Below are 23,685 nucleotides of genomic sequence, written 5' to 3'. Positions count from 1 at the left end.
TACCAACAAAATCTCAGAAAAGGGAGGAAAAGTTGCTCTGAGGCGGGTAGACTTTCTCTAGGAAGTGTATATTGTTACTTGATACCTGTTTGCTTATTTGTGTGTGTGTGTGTGTGTGTGTGTGTGTGTGTGTATAAATTGACCTAATAGTCACAGTATTCCTAGTTCATGTAAGATAGATATTATTATTGTTTTTATTGTTATTAATGTAAAGAAAAGAAAATAGGATCATAGAAGTAAAATGACTTTCTCAGAGTAGCAGCTTGTAAATGACAGAACTGGGGTTAAAATCCTAGTCCTAGCTATTTCTGTTTCCAAAGCTCATCCATTTCTAACTTGCCCAAACCTTGCGTTCACTGCTAATATACCTTTCTCAATCTCCAGAACTGAGTTAGTTCTTCATTCTTTCCAAGTATTTATGACTTGAACCCCTACATGAAAATCTAGATTCTTTTTTCTAGCTACCATTATATAATTAATATGACATTTTGGTCATTGTCCCAGTGTCATTTTGTCAATGTTCTACTTGAGTTATTTTGTACTTATTCATCAAATCTGTATTTAAGTTAAATTAATTCACATGCTTAGGAATGTTAGTGAAAAGTAAAAAATTCCTTTTATGGAAAATTCGGGGAAAACTGAAGTATATTTATTTATTTATATATAGTAACTGTAAACTAATGGGTCATTTGCTGAAATAAGGTCACATTTCTGGGAAATAACTTCATGGAGAATGATTGTATACTTTATATATAATATCAGTTATAGTACTGGCAGATGTTAGAGTGCAGATATTTTTTTTAAATAAAAACAAATAAATGTAGATTTTGAAATACGGCCATAAATTCTGACATACAAAAATCTGTTAATTCCTGTTTCTCATTATGTATGTAAAAGGCATGGAAAATAGGCAATGAATCAATGAAGTAATATTACCTTTAAGTAATATTACCTTGTTTAGCAAGTACATCTTGCCTAGACATGATCTCCTGTGCTGTGTTAGGAAGTTCAGATGAACTGGAGTTTCAGTTATCATTACAGTCTCTTTGTTCATCTTCAGGATTCTATATATTATCTCCTCTAATTCATTCTCCATGTGATTTTAGAGCAGTCTTTGAAATCCCAGGTCTGATGACATTTTTCCCTTGTTAAAACCCTTCATTGGATTTGCACTGTATGTATAACACAGAGTCTTTAATTTGGCTCACAAGCACTTTTGTGATCTGACTCCTTCCAGTCTCTCAATGTGGCTTCTTTTCCCTCCTCCTCATGCTCTGCTATCCATCTTATCTGATACAATTATAACTTGTAGTCACCAGGGTCTCTCTTCCTTCTGGGCTATTTTCCCTTAGTCTGGGTGTAAAAGTTAGTTCTATAACAGTATCCATTTCACTCGTCTTATTGCAGTGCTGCCCTGCTAGGTTGTATGTTCCACTATTTTTGCAATCAGGTGGAGTCATAATGGCCTAGTTTCTGCCCGTGGAAGGTGAGAAGTGATGTATGTTGCTTCCAGGCCTGAGTGTGAATATTGTGGATATGCCTCATTCATATTCTTCACATTTTCCACTGGTTGGAATCCAGATATTATGTACCAGCTTTGACGATGATATCCAACAACTATATCTTAGAAAGTTGAGAAGCAAAAATGTGAAACGAACTCAGGTGTATATTGACATTGGGAAGAAGAGCTGTGTGGCTGACCTAGGCATTCACATTTGGACCGCTTAGAAGAGAAAAATAAACTTTGTTTTTATGTTACTGCATTGTTGGGAAACAGTCTTCATTTTCCTTGCTCTGTGCTTTGCTTGGGACATTCTTACTTATCTTTTATATCTAAGTTTAGATATCTTGCCTGGCTGACCTCCCACCTCAAGCCCAGAGATTTCACCTATGTTCTTCCAATGGTATCTAGTTCTGAAAAATATTACCTAATATGTATATTGAACCTATGTTATATGTCAGTCATTATTTAAAGCATATATGTGACTGACATTCTATTTAACACAATAATCTGATTAAATATGTATTAATACAGTATCTGTCTTATAGATAAGAAAACAGAGTTACAAAGAGGTTAAGTGTGGCCACAGTTTCCAAGAGATAGCCACAATGTGTATGTGTGTGTTTGTTTATCCCATGAACCCTCTTACAATGTAACTTTAACAATTCTCCTATTTAGAGAGAGGGTCTTTGTTTCCCATTCCTAAATCTGGGGAGACTTATGATTACAGAAGAAGAGACACTCCCTGATGTCTTAAACTGGAGGCTGTATCAACAGCTCTCAACTTACTCTCTTGGGACACTAACTGTTGGACCCTTCAGCAGCCAGAAAAAAATATTTGAGGCCGCCATGCTGCCACAAAGTCTAGGTATCACAGACTTTGTGGCACACACCAGTTTGTCCACAAGGTCTCAGCTAGCATGTACTGCTAGACATGTGAATGAAGACATCTCCTGATGACTCCAGCCTTGAGCCTCTAGTCCCCTTAAACTTCTAAGGCTTCTTAGATGAAATTCCATGAATATGGAGAATATGGAATAGGGGTAAGTTATCATTATGTGCTTTCTAATCCATGATCACAGAACCTATGAGTGTAATCACATGTTTTTAGTTGCTAATTTTGGTATAACTAGAGCATTGCCCAAAGTAATAAATATAGGAAGTAGAAGATCTAAGAGGCAAACATAAGAAGTTTGATTTTAGAGCTCTTAGACATTACATCCCTAGTGCTTAGTTTCTATGTAGAAGCTGCCTGTTTATTTGTAGACGATTTATAAACAACATGAGAGCGGGGACTTTTTTCTTCTTCATCCAAAAGAGCCAGTATTTTTTTTTACCTGTTTTCTTCATTTCTCTACCCCATAGTCCAGCACTGTAGCAGATAAGTAGTAAGAACTCAATAAATGTTTGCTTGATGAATGAATAAATGATAGGTTCTATAACTGCAAGTACTAAGAGCACTGACTTCATCTTGTAGAATTCCCTAAGTACCTAGTATAAGTTACTGTTTGTTAAGCATCTACCAGTTATTTAATACTATGCTAAATGCTTTAAAATGTTCTTTAAAAATTTTTTTAATGTGTCTTTATTTTGAGAGAGACAGAGTGAGCAGGGGAAGGTCAGAGAGAGAGAGAGAGGAAGAGAGACACAGAATCCAAAACAGGCTCCAGGCTCTGAGCTGTCAGCACAGAGCCCGATGTGGGGCTTGAACTTACAAACTGTGAGTTCATGACCTGAACTGAAGTTGGACGCTTAATTGACTGAGCCACCCAGGTGCCCCTAAAGTGTTCTTATTTAATCCTCACATCCCCATAATAGAGGTGTTTCTGAGGTACCCATTTTACAGATGAGGAGTGGAGACTTATAATTAATAATTTCTTCCAGGCCACATAGTTATTAAAGGAAAGAATTTGAATCTGATATTTGACCCCAGTATATGCTGTATACTCTCCATTTCTGTACCCTTCTTCCTTTTCTCTACCCTTCCATTCTGCTCTATAAGCTGGAAGGCTATACTTTATGTATTGTGTCAACCAACCTCTCTTTCCATCTGGCTTCTGATTATATTTATCCAATGGAAGGTACCACCAGGAGATGGGAGAGCAAGGAGAGAGAGGTTTGTGGATTCATTTACCCATTTCTCTGTGCTATGGGTTGTCACTGACTGCGTTTCTCCTATTCAAGGCTACAATGTTTGGAGGAAAATTTTCTTTTTAGCTGATTTCTCTCCAGGTTCTGTTAACAAATCCCCTTCTTTCTCTCAGGCCTAGAAATGGTAGTAGATTCCTGCTGTTACCAGCAATTGATTTCTCTTAATTTCTGTAACAGCTTTGTAAATATTAAGCTTTCTTGACCCATCCCTTTTCAGTGTGCCGTCTGCAGATCTTCTCTAACATATGTGGGGAAGGGCAGAGAAAAATGGAGACCCGCATACCGTATGACTAAATATGTAGAAGATTTAAATCATTCAACCAAACTGCTTAAAGAATGTTCCATCCTCAAGGCACCTGGGTGGCTCAGTTGGTTAAGTATCCAACTCTTGATTTCAGCTCAGGTCATGATCTCACTGTTCATGAGCCCACATAGGGCTTCATGCTGACAGTGCGGAGGCTGCTTGGGATTCTCTCTCTGCCCCTGCCCCACTTGCATACTCTCTCTCTCAAAATAAATAAACTTAAAACCAACAAACAAAAAATGTTCCATTCTTCTATATTGACAAATGTTTCATTACAAACCATGAAGACCAGGTTTGAATATAGGATTATTGGAACCCTTAGAGTTCCATGCTGAAACATGGAGACACCTTCTGTTCCATGTGGACATCATCTTACACCTTGAGGGGCTTTGTGCACATATGTGTAGACATCTCAGCTCGTGTATTCAAGCTCCATCTGTAGACACACAGCCACATATTGAGCTTATAGGTTTGCATACTGGTAGTATGCTTTGACAAGTTGAATATTTGGAAAGGTCTTTGCAGAAATTATAAGTGGATACAAACCATCTGGATAGGAAATTTCAGAGGCACCAGATCCTTGAAGCATGATCTAGAAGAAGAGACACGGTTTCTGGAGCATACAACTTTGTAGTCTACAAACTCTTGTTCCCATGGGAAGGAATATGTGCTAGAAGAGGACTAAACAGAGTTCTGTAAAACATGGGGCCCCTGTTTGGTAGTCTGTGGAAGAATAGGTCATCCCTTCCCTTTCAGGACTCTGGCTATGTATTACATCTCATTCGGCTCATTGATAGCTCAAGAATGCAATGAATATTTACTGGAAAAGTCCTGGATGATGTGACATCCAGATCTTCTTGGAAGAAAGTTTAAGATTTAAAAGTTGGTATAGACACAAAATTTTTCCTTTTATCCTCTTTAAGTTTAGGAGATTAGCTAATAGCTATCACCATAAATGTCTTGGATAATGCACCACTTGCTGCAAAAGTAATTTTGTACCAGACAGATAATTCTAATCTATTCCAAATGAGTAAGTCTCCTTTAGATAGAAAAATTCTGCCAGAAACTTTGCCAGGACTCCAGGTGACAGAACACCTACTCATTTGGCTGGTATACTCTCTCTTGTTTAAGAAAAACCCTGACAAAAATGTAACAAGGTTTTTAAAAAAATGTATATGGCCAGCCCTAAGATATAGAGTCCTAATGTTTGAAAAAACTGTTTTGTAGTAACTGTTAGTAATTTTAAATATTGGCTGATAAAGGATTTCCTACGTAGAGAGTTTGGTCTCTATATTTAGTTAGATTTTCTAGTAAGATACCTTACTGACAAAGAGAGACTATCAGCAGTTACTCTTAGGTTAGCAATTAGTACCTTTGACAAGATGGGAGACAGATCATCTGTTGTCCCCACTTTCAGTTGGAGAGTGCCCACTGTAACTCATGACAGCTGAGTAGGCAAATATTAAAGAGGCTAAGTTGATCAACATGGCAGATTTCTACTCAAGGCTTACTTTATGGTTGAGGTGGTCCCACTTTAAAAAGACCATGGAGGGAGTGGATAAAGGATGATAACTAGCTGTTATCTTTAAACACCGTCCACTCTTCAGGTTACAGTGTACTGGGCAAATGAGTCTGTTAAATGGCACTGCTTTAGTGTACATGTTTTTACTTTTAAAAATGAACTATTTAAGTCCCTTGTCCTACAAAGAGACTGGTTCAATTCCAAAATCTTTGAATTATAATTCTGGAAGGGAGACATGCTGGGGAAAGATTTCCTAAAAAAAAAAAAAAAAAAAAAATCTGAGCACACATCTAAGGAAAGAGCATTCCAGACAGAAGAAACAGTAAGTACATAAAAGAGTTCTGGGAAGGGGCACCTGTGTAGCTCAGTTGGTTGAGTATCTGACTTCGGCTCATGTCATGATCTCGTGGTTCATGAGTTCAAATCCCACATTGGGCTCACTGCTGTCAGCTTGTCAGCACGGACTGACACACTCCAGAATGTGTACCTCAGAAGGTGCCCTTAATTGGAACTAAGGCTTTATAGAAGTAATCAAGTTAAAAAGAGGTCATTAGGGTAGGCCTTAATCCAAGATGACTGGTGCCCTTATAAAAGAGGGAAATTTAGACATAGAAACAGACATATAAACAGGGGAGATAATGTGAAGACCCAAGAAGACAGCTATGTGACTAGAGTGATTCATCTATAAGCCAAGAAATGCCTAGGATTACCAACAAACACACAACCATGCTAGAAGAGCAAGGAAGGGTTCTTGCCTAGATCCATTACAGAGAGCATGGCACTGCTAACACCTTGATGTTGAACTTTTAGCCTCCAGAATAATGAGACAACAAATTTACATAGTTTTAAACTACCTGGTTCTTGGTACTTTGTTACAGCATCCTGGGCATTCAATACAGATGCTATTGCAGAAGACCAGGTAAACTATGAGGTAGGTCAGACTAGGATGTAAATGGCAATGAAACAGAGAAATGGTTCCCAAATCTCAGGTATCTCCTTAAAAGGTAAAATTGAGAGGGGCGCCTGGGTGGCTCAGTCGGTTAAGCGTCCGACTTCGGCTCAGGTCACGATCTCGCAGTTTGTGAGTTCAAGCCCCGCATGGGGCTCTGTGCTGACAGCTAAGAGCCTGGAGCCTGCTTCCGATTCTGTGTCTCCCTCTCTCTCTGACCCTCCCCCATTTATGCTCTGTCTCTCTGTCTCAAAAATAAATAAACGTTAAAAAAATTTTAAAAAAGGTAAAATTGAGAGAGATAGATGACTGGATATGATATGGAAGATAATGGAAGAAGAAGGTATTGGTGATTACACCTAGGATTCAACCAGGTAAATGGCGCTGCCATTCACTGATTTTGGAAACACAAGAAAGGTACCAGATTAGTGGAGGAAGAGCATCTACCCATATTGAGTGCATGGTGTCATTATGAAACCAAAGAGGTAGTGGTAAAGTCTGAAGTTCAAATGAAGAGTCTGGGCAAGAACCATAAATTAAATGTCTTCATAGATGCAGAATAATGGAAGAAGGAAATATAAAGAGGAAAATAGATGAGAGCTTAGGACTGAACCTTGAGGAATATAAACCATTAATAGTTTTATGCAAAAGTGAGTATATGTCATACAAACTCCACGAAACCTTAAGGAAAAAGCTTGACTGTATAATACGCACAAATTTCACACTTCAACCTTAGTTCAACCATCTAGTCACATCATATATAGTATAGGTGTGTGTGTGTGTGTGTGTGTGTGTATGAATGTGAATTCACTACTATGGAAGTTGAAGGCTGAGGGATTTTCCCTATTGCAGGAAAGTGTGCAGAAATAAAATCAAATGAGCAAAGCAAAGGCTATTTATTAAGAATTTGCTATAGCCAGAGAGTCAGTCACTGTCACTTGTGTTTTGGCACAGACTCAAAGGCAGGCAGAAGAGTGGGAAAACTTGATAATGGGAAAGGGAAAAGCTTCAAGTGTGTCCTGAAGGGAAGCTGTTGGCATGGGGAAGCTGAAAACAGTGGGGTATCCTACATCACTGGTTAGGAGAGTATATTTAATTTTCTTTGGCTGTTGCTAAGTTGGAAGTAGGGACAAAAATAGGGAATCTGTCAGCCGTCAATCCAGTCCTGGCTATTTGGGGCCAATTGTTACAGAAGCTTCTTGAATTATTCCTGGAGATACCAACCTAGCCTCCTGAAAGTCTGACTTACAGTCGGCTGGCTTCCTGGGCTCTTCATGTAGATAAGGGATTGGTTTCCTGGGAAGATGGTTGCAAGATGTGGGTCAGAATTCTACTTTTATATATGATGTAGATGTTGTGTGTTTGTTTATTCTGTTTCTCAGGTGATAGGGAACCAGGGCACCTCTCGAGGGTACTGTCTGGAGTAAAAGCCTGAACAGGAAGCCAGCTAGTTGGATTCCTGGAACACACACATAAAGCCAATGTTGTGGGTCATGAGAGTCAACAAAAATCATCATTATAACCCAGAGGAAGAACTGGTGGAATCTCTGGTGCAGCCTAGAGGAATTATACAGGATTTCCATTAAAAGTCAAGAGGAGTTTGTTGACATAGGTATACTGCACCTGAACTGAGGCCTGGCCACATTACAGAGTCCATTTCTTACTGCTTTTACAACATGCCAGGTATGTTCCTCTTTGTAGTTTCTGCCTGGAAACATTTTCCCCTAGATATTCACCAGGCTGACTCAGAATTCTGCTCAAATGCTATATAATCAGAAAGGTCTTCCCTATCCACAGATGTAAAGTCATTTTCTCCATATCCGTTTCTATCCCAGTTATTTCCTGCTCAGGTCTTTCCATAGCACCTCCTACCACTGTAATATGAATGTATTTTTATGATCTTTCACAGTATGGAAGCAAGCTCCATCAGGGGAAAGGCTTTGTTTACACTGGTATCTCCAGAGCCTAAAATAATGCCAGGTTCTTGGGAAGTTGGAAGCAAATAGTTGATGAATGAATGAGAAGTGTGGAAGGAAGGTCCAGGAGTTTTCTCAGCTCTGTAAATGAGTTTGTATTCAGAGAAATACTGTTTTGTTACTGTTACTTTGCCATGTTTGCTTGCCAATCTGATAAGGCCTGAGCAAATTTGTGCAAGGGTGGTAAAGACAGTATTGACTAAGAAAAAGAATAGCCAATAAGTTACTAATATTCTATCCGTGGTAATTCCTTCTGATCCTGGAAGTGTTGTTGTGCCAAATGCTATCATTAGGAAAAGCTGGCCGAGGGATATGTGAAAACTCTCTCAACTATTTCTGCAACTTTTCTGTAAATTTAAAATTACTTCAAAATAAAAAGTTTCAAAATGTTCATGGTGGGTATTTATAGATAGGAGTTTCCATAGGGATTTGATTGATTTGAATGTATTTCTCTGTGTTCTTCAGATTTTCTTCAATGACCATTTAATTCTTTTGAAAGAGAAAGATGTTCTAAGTCAAAATAGAAAAAAAAAATTCCACCCAGACATATGCATCTTGTGCACTCAGTCTCTGATTTTCGAAATAATAGCACAGTCAACTGATTAATCAAGTTTGATTTGAAGCTTATGTAACAGGAAATACAAATTTAAAATCTTGATTAATTTTAAAATGTGATTATTCTTGAAAAGATTACCGTGATATTCCTTGAATAATAATCATAACTTTTCCCAAATGATAAAAGAAGGTATTTTTATCGAATTACTACATTGAGATAAACTAAAACCCACGTACCAAACTAGGCCATAAACTGAATAGCTCAAAAAATTAAGAACTCATAATAGTTTAACAGTTAAAAAAGACACAATAGAAAAACACTTGATGATGCTGGGATTTGGAAACAGGTGTATAATCAGCGGTAACTCTGAAGTAGCACTGATCAGGGCATTATTAGAACACTGTATACTATTAGGGAAATTGCATTTTGAAAGCAAGTAGTTGAAATCCAACTGGTAATTGTACCAAAAATAAGGTGAATATGGGAGGCTTATGGGAATGAGGATTCAGTAGGACTTAGAATCTTTCCAGAATGTGCTAATTATGTGGCATGGGGGGCCTACAGGAAACATAAGGCATAAACCCTGACTTCTAAAAATTTAACAGATGCATTAATAAGGCAATATGCACATGAGACAGAGGAGAAATTGCAATGCAGAAATTTAGGTATGCTAACATATTCTGTGCAATTAACACCATGGGCAGTCAACAAAGTGAGAAATCAGAGTTGAACAGAGTTATCAGGAGAGGTTTCATACACAGGTGTCAATTTGTTTTAGCTGGAAAAAGAGGAAAAGGAAGATGGAAGTCCAGAGTGGGTCTTAGACTCATGGTCTATGCCATTTCAGAACAAGATATTTGTGGGGAATTTGAACGTTATGCTAAAAATCTTCTGCCCCAGTTTCCGAGCATCAGTGTCTACATGATTATGTACCATATTTAAGATATTCTTCTTTTATTGATAATAATAGTAATAGTAATAACATTATGGACTATTATTTTGTATTAAATACTGTGCAAATAATGTTATGTACATTTTCTCCATCCTGACACTAGCCCTTCAAAAATAGGCATTTTTGGGGCACCTGGGTGTGGCTCAGTTGGTTGAGCATCTGATTTTGGCTCAGGTCATGATCTCATGGTTCGTGAGTTTGAGCCCTGCATCGGGCTCTGTGCTAACAGCTGAGGGCCTGGAGCCTGCTTCAGATTCTGTGTCTCCCTCTTTTTCTGCTCTTCCCCTGCTCACATTCTGCTCACATTCTCTCAAAAATAAATAAAGATTAAAAAAATTTTTTTTAATAGGTTTTTTTATTTCTATTTTATTTTTATTTATATTTTAAAGTTTATTTATTTTGAGAGAGAGTGCATGGGTATGCAAGAGAGAGAGGAATAGAGAGAATCCCAAGGAGGCTCCGTGCCATCAGCGCAGAGCCTGATGTGGAGCTCAAACTCATGAACCATGAGATCATGACCTGAGCCCAAACCAGGATCTTTTGCTTAAGTGACAGAGCCACCCAGGTGCCCTTATTATTTCCATTTTAGAGTTAATTTTATGTCAATTTCAAAGATATTAACTTGTTCAAGTCAATAAACTAATGAGTGGTTAGGGTCCACATTTGTCCATTACCAACATCTGAACTCTAATATTTTATATAGCTACTCCACTCTTGGAACTATCATGAGGGTGGAGACAGGGACTCCATCCTATATTAGATCAAGGAGAAGTTAGGAAGAGAGTCACATGATACAGGTATTTTACTTGTCTGTACCCCAAATAGGACTCTTTAAGCCAACCTGCCTTAATCACAGGCAAGCTCACCTGTAAAGATAAGATTCCTATGCTAGATACTGTTTGATGTTGTAATGTAAGACCACGTCCTTGCTCTCTCCCCTTCTTGAGTCCTAAAGATGTGGTACTCGTAGGAGCTCTCTATGGTTTGGAAAACTTGTCTTTATTATATAGATTTGATTTTGGCTTGTCATGATGGTTGACTTCTGAAATTCTATGTAGGAAGCACAGAGTGATATATCATTCAGATTAGTGGGTGTATTGGAGGGGACAGGGATTAGAAGCTTTGTCTTAAATCTGCATTTGCACAGAATGAAAGTAATTTTAGACTTTTTAAATGCATACTTTACATAAGATTTAATAAATCTTAATTGCCCACATCAAAGATTATTGCTATTATCCTTTTATATTGGGTTACAATGAAGAAAGCTGAAGATTTCACAATTACAAATTGTCCCTGACACTGTGTCCATCTTTTGACTTCTAAAACCCCTCTTCCCACAGATGACTACCTATATATCCTACCTATAATTCCTCAGAACATAACATAGTCCTGATCCAGGGCTCTTTACCAACAATTAAACTATTAATCAACATAAAATACCTTAAGCCTCAACAAGTGACAAAACACTACGTAGGAGGCACTTATACAGTGAAAAGCATTATTAAGATTGTATTTGGTTAGGGAAAATTATTAATGTGTTCATGAATTCTAGACTTGTATCTAAATATATATATATATATATATATATACACACATATATGTGTGTGTGTGTATATATATATATATATATATATATATATATATATATATATGAATGTTATTTGTGAAAAGTGCTTTCTGTAATGAAAAAGAACATGTTAAACCAGAATGCTTGATAGAGAATGTAAAATCGGTGGAGAAGCAAATACATTTTCATTTATAGGTCGCCCTTTGGTGATCTAAGTGCCAATGTAGTACCAATTCTTAGGCTCATGATATGCTCAGCTTTGGATAGAATACCTTCTTTGTGGCACCTGGGTGGCTCACTTGGTCAGGTGTCTGACTCTTGATTTTGACTGAGGTCATGATCTCACAGTACATGGAATGGAGCCCCATGTTGGGCTCCATGGTGACAGTGCAGAGCCTGCTTGGGATTCTCTCTCTTTCTGCCCTTACTCATCTCTCTCTCTCTCTCTCTCTCTCTCCCTCTCTCCCTCTCTCCCTCTCTCCCTCTCTCCCTCTCTCCCTCTCTCCCTCTCTCCCTCTCTCCCTCTCTCCCTCTCTCCCTCTCTCCCTCTCTCCCTCTCTCTCTCAAAATAAATAAATAATAATTAAAAAAAGAATACCTTCTTTACAAATCAAAACCATGATGAGATACAACCTTACACCCATCAGAATGGCTACCATTAACAACTCCAGCAACAACAGATGTTGGCAAGGATGCGGAGAAAGAGGATCTTTTTTGCATTGTTGGTGGGAATGCAAGCTGGTGCAGCCACTCTGAAAACAGTATGGAGGTTTCTCAAAAAACTAAAAATAGAACTCCCCTCGACCCAGCAATTGCACTAGTAGGCATTTATCCACGGGATACAGGGGTGCTGTTTCGAAGGGACACATGCACCCCCATGTTTATAGTAGCACTATCAACAATAGCCAAAGTATGGAAAGAGCCCAAATGTCCATCGATGGATGAATGGATAAAGAAGATGTGGGATATATATACAATGGAGTATTTATTACCCGGCAGTCAAAAAGAATGAAATCTTGCCATTTGCAACTATGTGGATAGAACTGGAGGGTATTATGTTAAGTGACATTAGTCAGAGAAAGACAAAAATCATATGACTTCACTCATATGAGGACTTTTAAGAGACAAAACAAATGAACATAAGGGAAGGGAGACAAAAATAATACAAAAACAGGGAGGGGGACAAAACAGAAGAGACTCATAAATCTGGAGAACAAACTGAGGGTTATGGGAGGGGTTGTGGGAGGGGGGATGGGCTAAATGGGTAAGGGGCACTAAGGAATCTACTCCTGAAATCATTGTTGCACTATATGCTAACTAATTTAGATGTAAATTAAAAAAAAAAAATAAGAATAAAAATAAAAAATGTTTTAAAAATGAAAAAAAAAGGAATACCTTCGTTGGCCACATTAAAACTATGTTTTATAACTATTTTTTTTCTGTTAAATGTCAAAACTACTTTGAAATTATATCAAGTATTTATTGATAAAATAAACATTGATTTTATATAAATATATGAATTGAAATGTTCAAGCTCTGTTGGTATGTTTGTATTCACTTTAAGGACAAGATAAAATAAATTGAAATGTGTGTGGGTGGATGTAAGATTTATGGAGAGATGTATGAGAGAGGGAGACTGAAAAGAGAGGAAGGGAGGGAAATATGATAGACAAATATATTTAAGCCTAAAAAAGCACTTTCCATAAATTTTTACATTTGGTGTCCATGAATAACCTCTAAAAGTAGTGATTTCCCATTTCAAAAAGTGAGGAAACTATAGTTCAGATAAATTAGTCACATTACCCAGTTGGTAGAACAGATACTTATCACCAAAATCAGACCCACTTCTTCTCTCCTACTATTGACTCTATCCCATGCTAATAGTAGATACCGTGTCAGGACAAGAGGAGACAGACTTGATAAGACAGGTGAGACAGAGAGTCAATGCACAGGGTTGCACAAGAAAAGGTAAAAGATAGAAGGACCATGGTTTCACAATTCTGAGAGGGGACACTGGAAAGTGAAAGTTACTTACTTCCAGGAAAAGTGGATCTAAGTAGTACCAAAATTTTCTAGGAGCATCCAGGATGAATGCTTATCTGTGATAATAATAATGAACCTTAAAATGTGTATTATATCACATGTAAATACAACATATTCGAGTATACTATATTACATTGTTTCATATTATTGTGTTGTGCTACAATCCAATTTTGCAGCTCCATTGCTTATGAAATGTTTGCCTGCTTCCTTTCATTTTTTCCTCCACTCCCACCCCTAGAATTGCTCCTCTTAAGAACCAGTTTCCCTTTAGTGAGGATTTATGATCATTGCTCTAAAGTGGTCCAGAGGGGAGCCTTGGAAGCTCATTTTCCCTGACACATCGAATATGTACATGCCACAAAATCAGCTACCTAGTGAGTTAAAACCCCATAATTGCAATAGTGAAAGGAAAATTACTCAAGCAGATTTGGTTAGCCACAGTAACAAGACTTATAACCTTTATGAAGGCCTTTGGGCCCTAATTATTCAGCAGCTGCTGCCAGGGCAAAAACACCCACGTCTACAGTAGTTAATTTGCATGTCCCTTCCCTCAAGCAGTCTCTTGTTGCACCTGACCTATTTTCGAAGCCTTTCTCCCCTATCAATAACAAAACTCCCTCTCTCATTCTCCATGGAAGACAAAATGTTGTGATTAATAAATTTAATAAATCCAAGGGATTCTAAAAAAAAAAAAAAACAACTTTAAAAATCATGGAGAAGGATAAGCTGTGGCTACTTTCTGGATGAGTAGTAAAAACAGTATGTCATTAAGCAATTTCTTAATGGGCCAGGGTTTTAGGGGACTCCAAAGAAGTCACTGTCATATGAGGAGCTGCCATGATAAATGATTCATCAAAGATGATTATCCAAACATTTTGGTTACAATCATGACCATCTGTCAGTTACTTCTTCCTGTGGGAATGTCAGAGCAAGATCAGTTATCTGGCTTCTGTTGTCGCCTTAACTAAACATCAAAGGATGAAGTTTTCAATTGAGCCCTTCTATAACCATTTCTTTTAATTTTTTTGGTGGTTGGGGAGGGTGGTGTGGAGGCACCGGGGTGGAGACTAGATCATTATTCAAATCACTGCACAGATGTTTTCTTGAATGTTGGTAAACTCCCACTCAGTGTTAAACACGTTGTTAACACGCATTGTCCCTAAAACAATGATCAGTCTATTTTGAACCATAGGAAAGTATCCATAGTCAGGAGACAATTGGAGTTACAAGTAGAGCATGTCTCTTGCTTCTCAGATGTTTCCTCAAAAAACAGATGTTCTGTTTCCACTCAATAACACCACTTTCCTTTTTAATTGACCAGGGAAAAGAGGGGGAAATGAATTTGTTTGCTGTTTGTTTTTGTTTCCTTTTGGGGAACTGTAGCAATAGGTCTGACTGTGGATGCTTTCACTGATATATATGTGTGTGCACATACACAGTATGTATATAATATATACATAATAATGTACATATATGTGTACATAAATATGTGTATACTGTACAGATGTGCACAATACATGCATTATATACATAATAATTACATATATTAGGGAGATTATGTTAGTATTTTTTTACATCTATCAGCAGGACTAGGTACATAATTTTTGAGGCCCAATACCCAATTAAAATGTGGGACTCTGGTTAAAGAATTAAGAATTCTAACATGGTGACAGTAGAGCTTTAAGCACCATGCCCTGTGACTGAAGTGGACACATGTCCAGTGCCAGTCCTGTCTCTTGGGTTCTCAGTAGATGCTAGTTCAGGTTAACCTCAATATTTAGCTTGGTTAGATAAGTGATAGGAGGTTAAATAAAAGTGAGATATGTTAGCAATCCAGCTCATTACTAATGTTAAACCAGGGCATTTGGAGATAGGGAAAAAAAATAAAGGTCCTTTTCTAATTTGTAGGGAGAATCTTTTTATTTGGTGATTGTAAGCTGAATGCAAGAAGAGGGAAAATAAGGCTGGTGCCATCTTGTCAGTGATTTAATTATTTTCCTATCTACACTTGTTTTTGAAGCTTATCAGAGCAAAGTACTGTGGGCAGCCCAGCTGTCACTGTTATCATTGTGGCTCCGAGTGCTGTCGTCCTGATTCCCATTGTAATGCAATTAATCTTTTGCTTTGCACTAATGGATGAACAAGCATATTTACTGCAGCATAAAATCCTAATTATTTTCTGAACAGATGCATAAAGGGAATGTAAATTAATGGCAAGTGACAATTGTGATAGATGTGTTCTATATCTTTAAATGTCAGGGTTCCTGTGGTGTAGACTGAGCCTAGCTTGGATATGAAAGCTGCCCCACTTGCATTCACCTGCACTTATGTGAGGAGGCACAGTCCTCATGCTCCACATCTCTTCTTAGAGGGTGACTTATACTTTTAGACCACACAGATTAGAAATTATAGTATGTTGGCAGGGCTATCCTCAACAGGGCAGCGTTCTTTGCAAGTTCTCTTGAGCTGTTGTTACTACTAGCCTTCTAAAAAATTACTGCATTTGTTACTTGTTATAACCTAATACCTGGAACAGCAGCCATATATATGTGTGTGTGTGTGTGTGTGTGTGTGTGTGTGTGTACATAGTTTTATACTTTTATTCGACAATCAGCAATTCTCATCCACATTAACAGTCTGTAGATTTTTGAAAATGGTGACAGGTATATAGGTAACCAATATATAGAGCTTGTTTGGTGAATCCTCATCCTTGTTAACGTTTTCTGGACAACCGCACACAGACATACGGAACATTCCTTTTTCCTTTGGTCTAGACAGCTTTGTTGAGCCTGGTGTCAATGAGCACATCTGGGGTTCCCATCTCCTTCATAGCAAATTTCCGGGTCTCTTTGAGAGCCCGAGGGCCATGCTTCTTGAAACCCACTCCATGGATGCGCTTGGGAATGTTGATGGTGTATTCTCTGGTCACTACCTTATTGATGGCAGAACAACACTTCTTGCCACCTTTCTTTGCGGGAGCCATTCTGCGGGGCCCAGGTTGTAAAGCAGCCATAGTTTTTAATTCAGCTTTTTTCCCCCCTCTGTATCAAACATTGCTCTATTTTCACAAAAATTTCCTTATTTAAAATCTCCACAATTGTAACACTGTGGAGGCATTTGATAAGCATAATTTAAGCAAAAGATACCAAATAAAAACCAGCACATCATGTGTGATTCCATTTACATACAGTTCAATTAGAGTAAAAACTGGTTTATTCTGTGAGTGAAAGGATTTCCTTTGGACCGGGGAGGGTGTGGATGAGGTGCTTCTAGAGTGCTGGTGGTTGTCTATTTCTCTATCTGGATGCTGGTTACAGTGATGTTTTCAGTTTGTAAATATTTGTAGAGTGGTACAATTGAATATATGTACTTTTCCTTATGAATATTGTACTTGAATTACATCTTTAAAGAAAAGCCTTTACTCTTTTCATGTTTTATCAACGGTATTGATTTTAAACGTTTTTTATAATTAATGAATATATTTTGAGAGACATAGAGACAGCACAAGTGGGGGAGGGGCAGAGAGAGGGAGAGAGAGAATCCCAAGCAGGCTCCATGCTGTCAGCGCACAGCCTGATGTGGGACTCAAACTCACAAATCATGAGAACATAACCTGAGATGAAATCAAGAGTCACATGCTTTCCCGACTGAGCCACCTCGGTGCTGCTCAATGGTATTGATGTTCTGAAATGCAGAACAGTTAAATAGACCAAGGTAGAAAAGAAAAGAAAAGAAAAAGGGGAAGAGTAATGCTGTGAATCAGCGCCCCCTTTGATGTCAAGGAGTTTCCCCTGCACGTTAAGGTTAAGGTTCACCTCCCTGTTGTTCTGTGTCTCCACACTCAGTGACCAGCAGTACCTAGAGTGTAGCTCGGCGTTGTGTATACCATGGAAAAAACTTTCCCATGCAATTGTAGGGGAGTTGAGTCTGCAACTTTCCCCTCCCCCAAACTGCACCTTTTACATTCTATGTACAATATTTCCAGCACAGGAAAAACAAATGGACTTGTGAGGGGGAAAACCACTACTGTTTGCAAGATCACTTTGCTGGTTCATTGTTACTAGGGTGAAATGCTTTCCATCCATCATTGTTCTGTCTTCTATAGACGGTAGTTTGTGTGCTAAACAGTCATGAAGTTACTACTTTCATGATACACCAGTAGACCTGTAAAATATTTTGTTGGGAGCAACCCAATTAAATTGTTATTCCCTTACGTGCATTTTCACTACATCAAATTTCTATAACATGCCTCAAATTCTGTTTCATACTGGTGTGTTCAGATTTCTGCCACATTTAGCCAGCTCATCTCTTTCTTGCTTCTTTGCCCTTCTAAATTCCTCTATTGCCATGTGATGATCATTCTTGGTCAAGGTTTAGTCTAGGGGTGATGATAGAGATGATCCACAGAGTATTTGAGGTCTGTTCTTGTTAACACGTTTAGTAGCTCCCTCTGTATCAGGCCGAGACCCCGAGGAACTGCGAACACACCTGCCTTGATTAAGCTGCACTAAGATTCCAGAAAATCCTCTGAGCCTCCTTTCTTCTACATGCCTAGACCCTCCTCCTGCACTTTCTACCCATAGTCCTGGGCACCTTGGTGTCCCATTTTCCCCTCCTACCTATTTATTTTATTTGAATTATGCATTCAGATTGCATATTGTTACCTTCATATGAACATTGCTGCCTCCACAACACTTCATTGCAAACTAGGAAAAAAAAAAAGATACCCTTCTCTTCCTTCAATAGACATACACACCAGCAGATGAAATAACACAAATGAGAATGTTTGGCACATTAGAGGCAGATTTTTAATTTCTCTTTTTTTAAGTGTATTATTTTTAGAGACAGCGTAATTGGGAGAGGGGCAGAGAGCAAGAGAGGGAGAGGGAGAGAATCCCAAGATGCAGGGCTCGAACTCATAAACGGTGAGATCATGACCTGAGCTGAAATCAAGATTGGGATGCTTCACTGACTGAGCCACCGAGACACCCCGGGGGACAGATTTTTAGTTGTTTTCCTCAATTTCTGGTGATCTCCTTCAATATCAGATAATCTTGAATGATAAAGGTGGAATAGTTGGCCCTGTCCGTGAAAAACCATAGAACTTGTAATACAAGCTGGATTGTTCTCATGCCTTGGTAAATTAATGGAGAAATGACTGCTTCTTCTGTATGGCTATGCCATTCCATTCAGAGAAATGAGCCAGGCAGAGTCTATTGGGTTGCAAAAATGCCCAATAATGCCCTGGTAAAATGTGCAAAATAAAGTACTACATTGGGATGGAAGTCATTTCACAAATAAAATGGATGTATTACTTTTCAGGGAGTTCTTGACTTTTCAACCTTCCTACTGAGCACTCATCAGAGTGAAAATAAATTATTGTATCTGCTACCTTTTAACAACATTTCCAATGAATTTAGGACTGCTGAAGAAAAATGAGAAATTCTGTTAGTCAGAAAAGCCCTGAACTGCAACTCTTTATATTTGCTTTATTATATCAATAAAAACACAACTAGTATATATGTCATATACATTATGTTCTTTGATGCATTGTATGTTGACAGTGTGAATTAAAGTGTAAAACATTTTAGGGGCACCTGGGTGGCTTAGTTGGTTAAGAGACTGACTTTGGCTCAGGTCATGATCTTGCGGTTTGTGAGTTCAAGCCCCACATCGGGCTCTGTGCTGACAGCTCAGGGCCTGGAGCCTGCTTCAGATTCTATGTCTCCCTCTCTCTCTGCCCCTCCCCTGCTCTCTCTCTCTGTCTCTCTTTCCTTCAAAAATAAATAAACATTAAGAAAATTTTTAAAAATTAGTGTAAAACATTTTAGTTAAAAATGTAAATTCATATGTAACAAGATAATAGAATACTAATATAGTACCAAATTAGAAATATAGCAGTGGTTGAAATGATGTTTGTATAGAGTTTTTAAAAACAAGGGAAATACTAAAATATGTTAAATGAAAAATGCAGGGCAAAATGTATGTAGAATTAGAGTGTACGTAAAACATGTACAGTGGGATAGACTGAAAGGCAAAGTACCAAATGTCAGTGTGATTATAGAGGGATACTTTTTTCCAACGTGTCTTTTGCTTTTTTGTGCTTTCTAAACTTCTACAATAAGCATATATTACAATGATAATAAAAGAAAGGGGGGGAACAAGCAAAAAATCATTGCTTTTAATGTGTAGGAATAAAAATGTTTATTGCCAATTTTTGCTCTGTCACCACAGAGAGAAAGATCAGACTGTGTTTTGATACTAAATTAGGTAAAGTATTTTAAGTTTCTCAGATAATTCCTGGGTACACAGTTAAGAGCTAATCCCCCAATTTGCACTATCCTCTTTTTTTTTTTTTTTAATTTTTTTTTTAACGTTTATTTATTTTTGAGACAGAGAGAGACAGAGCATGAACAGGGGAGGGTCAGAGAGAGAGGGAGACACAGAATCTGCAACAGGCTCCAGGCTCTGAGCAGTCAGCACAGAGCCCGACGCGGGGCTCGAACTCACATACCGAGTGATCGTGACCTGAGCCGAAGTCAGATGCTTAACCAACTGAGCCACCCAGGCGCCCCAGCACTATCCTCTTTTAAGATAGAAGTCAAAGTAATGAGTTAACCCTTTGTAAGTGACAGCTTGACGGAATACTGTCTTGATAACCAATTAGAGAGCTACGACTCAATAACAAATACATAACTTATCTCACACAGAATCACATAAATAAATATTCTGTGTATTTTAGAAGGATAAATTACTGCTCCTGGGACTTAAGTGCTTGTCAGTCCTATTTAACTGAAGTCTAACCTGGACCCCAGGTTAGATAGCAGGAGCTGAGAATGAACCTCATCCAATCCTAGACACCAGAAAAAAAAAAAAATGAACTGAATTTCTTAAGAACTTAGGCAAAATACTTTGATGGGGTGGTTTTACTTTGGTGGTTATGCTATGATGGAGTCTTCCTGAGAATCTCCCAGAAGGAATCCTGTGTTCCTCTAGATAGGCATCTCCCTGAAATAGACACTTTGCATTAATTAGACGTAAGTGAAACTTCCAGGATGGATTTTAGTTCTACATGTGAGTGCTAAACCACTTGTACCTGCAAGTAAGGGTCTTCAACCAGCTATCCTATTAGGCAGGTAGTTAAGCGTGACAGAGAAGAGATAAAGTAGATGCTGGCCACACCCTCAGAGCCACCCCTCAGGGTTAGCAGCCACACCCTTCATCTCTAAGGGCTAACAGAACAGGAAAGGCCTAGCTACAGAGCTGGCTCAAAAACCAAAAAGGAGACTTGTAAAAGCTGAGCATGCATTCAAAGGGTGCAACCTGCTCTTAAGTACTTTTAATGTTGCAACAAAAGCTCATTAGACACTCATAAATATACGATACATAAGCAAATAAAATTATAACAGTATGCATCATGGGTAGGCTCATGCACAGAGGCCAAAGTATTATATAACTACCAGCTCTCAATCAAAAATGTCTGTCAGAGACCAATTTACATATGCAGAAAGCAGACTTAAAAGGCTGCAGCTACAGGTTCTCAATACCATTGCCACTCTTGCTCTGGCAATGGCCTGCTTTCACTCTTGAAAGTGTACTCTACTTACCTACTGAATAAACTCCCCATTCTGGTCTTGGGTCTCCAGTTCTTTGGTGCATCTGGGACCAGAACCCAGTAACAGTTAAACTCAGATAGTCACAGTGAACTGGCTCTTCTCATGTTGTCTTCAGTTATGTCTGACTGGAATGCTCAGTTTCTAATAGAATAGGATGAATATTAGAAAGTTCAGTAAGAAAGAATCTCACTGAACAGACATCGTTAGATCATTCTGTTCCCAGTTTTCTTTTGCGGAACAGAGTCTTTTGCTCTGATAAAAGTTAACTATTACGTAGATTAAAAAAAATTTTTTTTTACATTTATTTATTTTTGAGAGACAGAGCACAAGTGGGGAGGAGCAGAGAGAGAAGGAGACACAGGATCCAAAGCAGGCTCCAGGCTCTGAGCTGTCAGCACAGAGCCTGACATGGGGTTTGAACTCACGAACCGTGAGATCATAACCTGAGCTTAAGTCAGACACTCAACCAACTGAGCCACCCAGGCGCCCCTATTACATAGATTTTTTATGTTGGTGCCTCACAGATTGGATTATTGCCAGGCTTCGTTTTGAGGCCTCGATGCTTCCTTTTTAGCATTAAACAGTTAAACAGTTGTTTAATTCCTTAGGCAATAAAGGGCATCTTTGTTTTCCAAGCACTGTATCTAAAATAATGACTGAGAAGATATGGTGTGGATAGTGGTCTTTCTGAAAATTTTTCTTGCAGGGTGAAGTATGTCAGAATGATTTGACTGCATAGTTTCTACATTAGAGACTGTGTACTTAGCCATGATAGCCTAATCACTGAGAAATCAAGAAGCTAAGAAATGATGGTCCCTAGGTAATTAAAAAAGAAAAAAAAAGGAACAGAAAATATGGCTCCTCATATAATCAGAAGGAATTTGCAATTTAGAGTAGAGAAGTGAATAGTAAGTGGAAAAAAGTAGTTTCACTAGATTTTATTATGACTGATAGGGAAATTCTAAGACTTTTTTTTTTTCTAGTTAATGCCTATCATTTGACTTGAAACTACCAGTGTTCTTGGTATGACGAGTGGGAAGAGCATTGCCTAAATGGACCTACTGTGTGGTGGTTACTCATTCTATACGTAGCCATCAGCTTTTATTACAGAAGGAGCTAGTTATCAAAGTCTCAAATAAAACCCTCAGAAATATGACAGGATAACAGACTTGCTGAGCACAGAAACTGCAGATGTGTAGAAACACAGAAGAGGAAGTAGAGACCAGATATTCTCTATGAAGTGAGAAGATATTTTGTAGTATCACAAAATATTTTTTTTAAACTTTATTTTTTATTTTTTTAAATTTACATCCAAATTAGTTAGCATATAGTGCAACAGTGATTTCAGGAGTAGATTCCTTAGTGCCCCTTACCCATTTAGCCCATAACCCCTCCCGTAACCCTCAGTTTGTTCTCCAGATTTATGAGTCTCTTCTGTTTTGTCCCTCTCCCAATTTTTGTATTATTTTTGTCTCCCTTCCCTTATGTTCGTCTGTTTTGTTACTTAAAGTCCTCGTATGAGTGAAGTTATATGATTTTTGTCTTTCTCTGACTAATTTCGCTTAGTATAATGCCCTCTAGTTCCATCCACATAGTTGCAAATGGCAAGATTTCATTCTTTTTGATTGCCGAGTGATACTCCATTGTATAGGTATCCCACATCTTCTTTATCCATTCATCCATCGATGGACATTTGGGCTCTTTCCATACTTTGGCTATTGTTGATAGTGCTGCTATAAACATGGGGGTGCATGTGTCCCTTCGAAACTGCACCCCTGTATCCCGTGGATAAATGCCTAGTAGTGCAATTGCTGGGTCATAGGGTGGTTCTATTTTTAGTTTTTTTGAGGAGCCTCCATACTGTTTTCAGAGTGGCTGCACCAGCTTGCATTCCCAACAAAATCTTTAATTTTGTAGATGGCCATGTGGGCCCATGCCAAATTCAGAGAGCCATACATAGTAGTTTGGTTAACTACACCAATCACTCTCATTGAACATCAACTTTTTGCCTGGTTCTAAATCAGATGGCAGGGATCCTATGAATGAGTAAAGTAGGGCTCTTGATCACAAGGAGCTTAGAGCATGGTATGGTGCCAAAACCTTTAGCGGAGTGTGTACCTGATTGTTTTTGACTTGATCTATGCTACATTCTCAAAATGGTAAATATGCAATGAATATATTTTAAGCCACTCATGAGTATTCCATTTATTTATTTGCAGAAAAGCACAGCTATCCTCAAATGGGTGGCTATCAATAGATAAAGCCATGTTATAATATGAATCATATAAAGAATATTTGCTACACCTTTAGGGCTTCTTAGCCACTGTTGAGTGTTTCCAAGTAGGTGAGTTATGATCCACTTAAAAAAATGAGTGGCATGAAAGTTTTGTCTGAAGATAGGTCGTTAGTATTTGATAGCATTTTCTTAATTACCTAATACAAGCTATGCCCATAGTGTCTGATTGTTAAATGCTAAATAACAGTCTTCATTAACTTTTACAAATCAACCCTCATAAAATACAAATTTTAGACTAATTCCTCTTTATTT

The 23,685-nt window shown here is 38.2% G+C and overlaps 1 pseudogene; it reads right to left on the bottom strand.

Moving 5' to 3' along the window:
• Positions 1-16,131: 16,131 nt before the first annotated feature.
• LOC122201283 lies at positions 16,132-16,504 on the bottom strand (annotated as a pseudogene).
• Positions 16,505-23,685: the final 7,181 nt, after the last annotated feature.

This window comes from Panthera leo, chromosome D1 (genome assembly GCF_018350215.1).
Source record: "Panthera leo isolate Ple1 chromosome D1, P.leo_Ple1_pat1.1, whole genome shotgun sequence".
In the NCBI taxonomy this organism is placed as follows: Eukaryota; Metazoa; Chordata; class Mammalia; order Carnivora; family Felidae; genus Panthera; species Panthera leo.
This window is presented reverse-complemented; position numbering and strand designations above follow the sequence as displayed.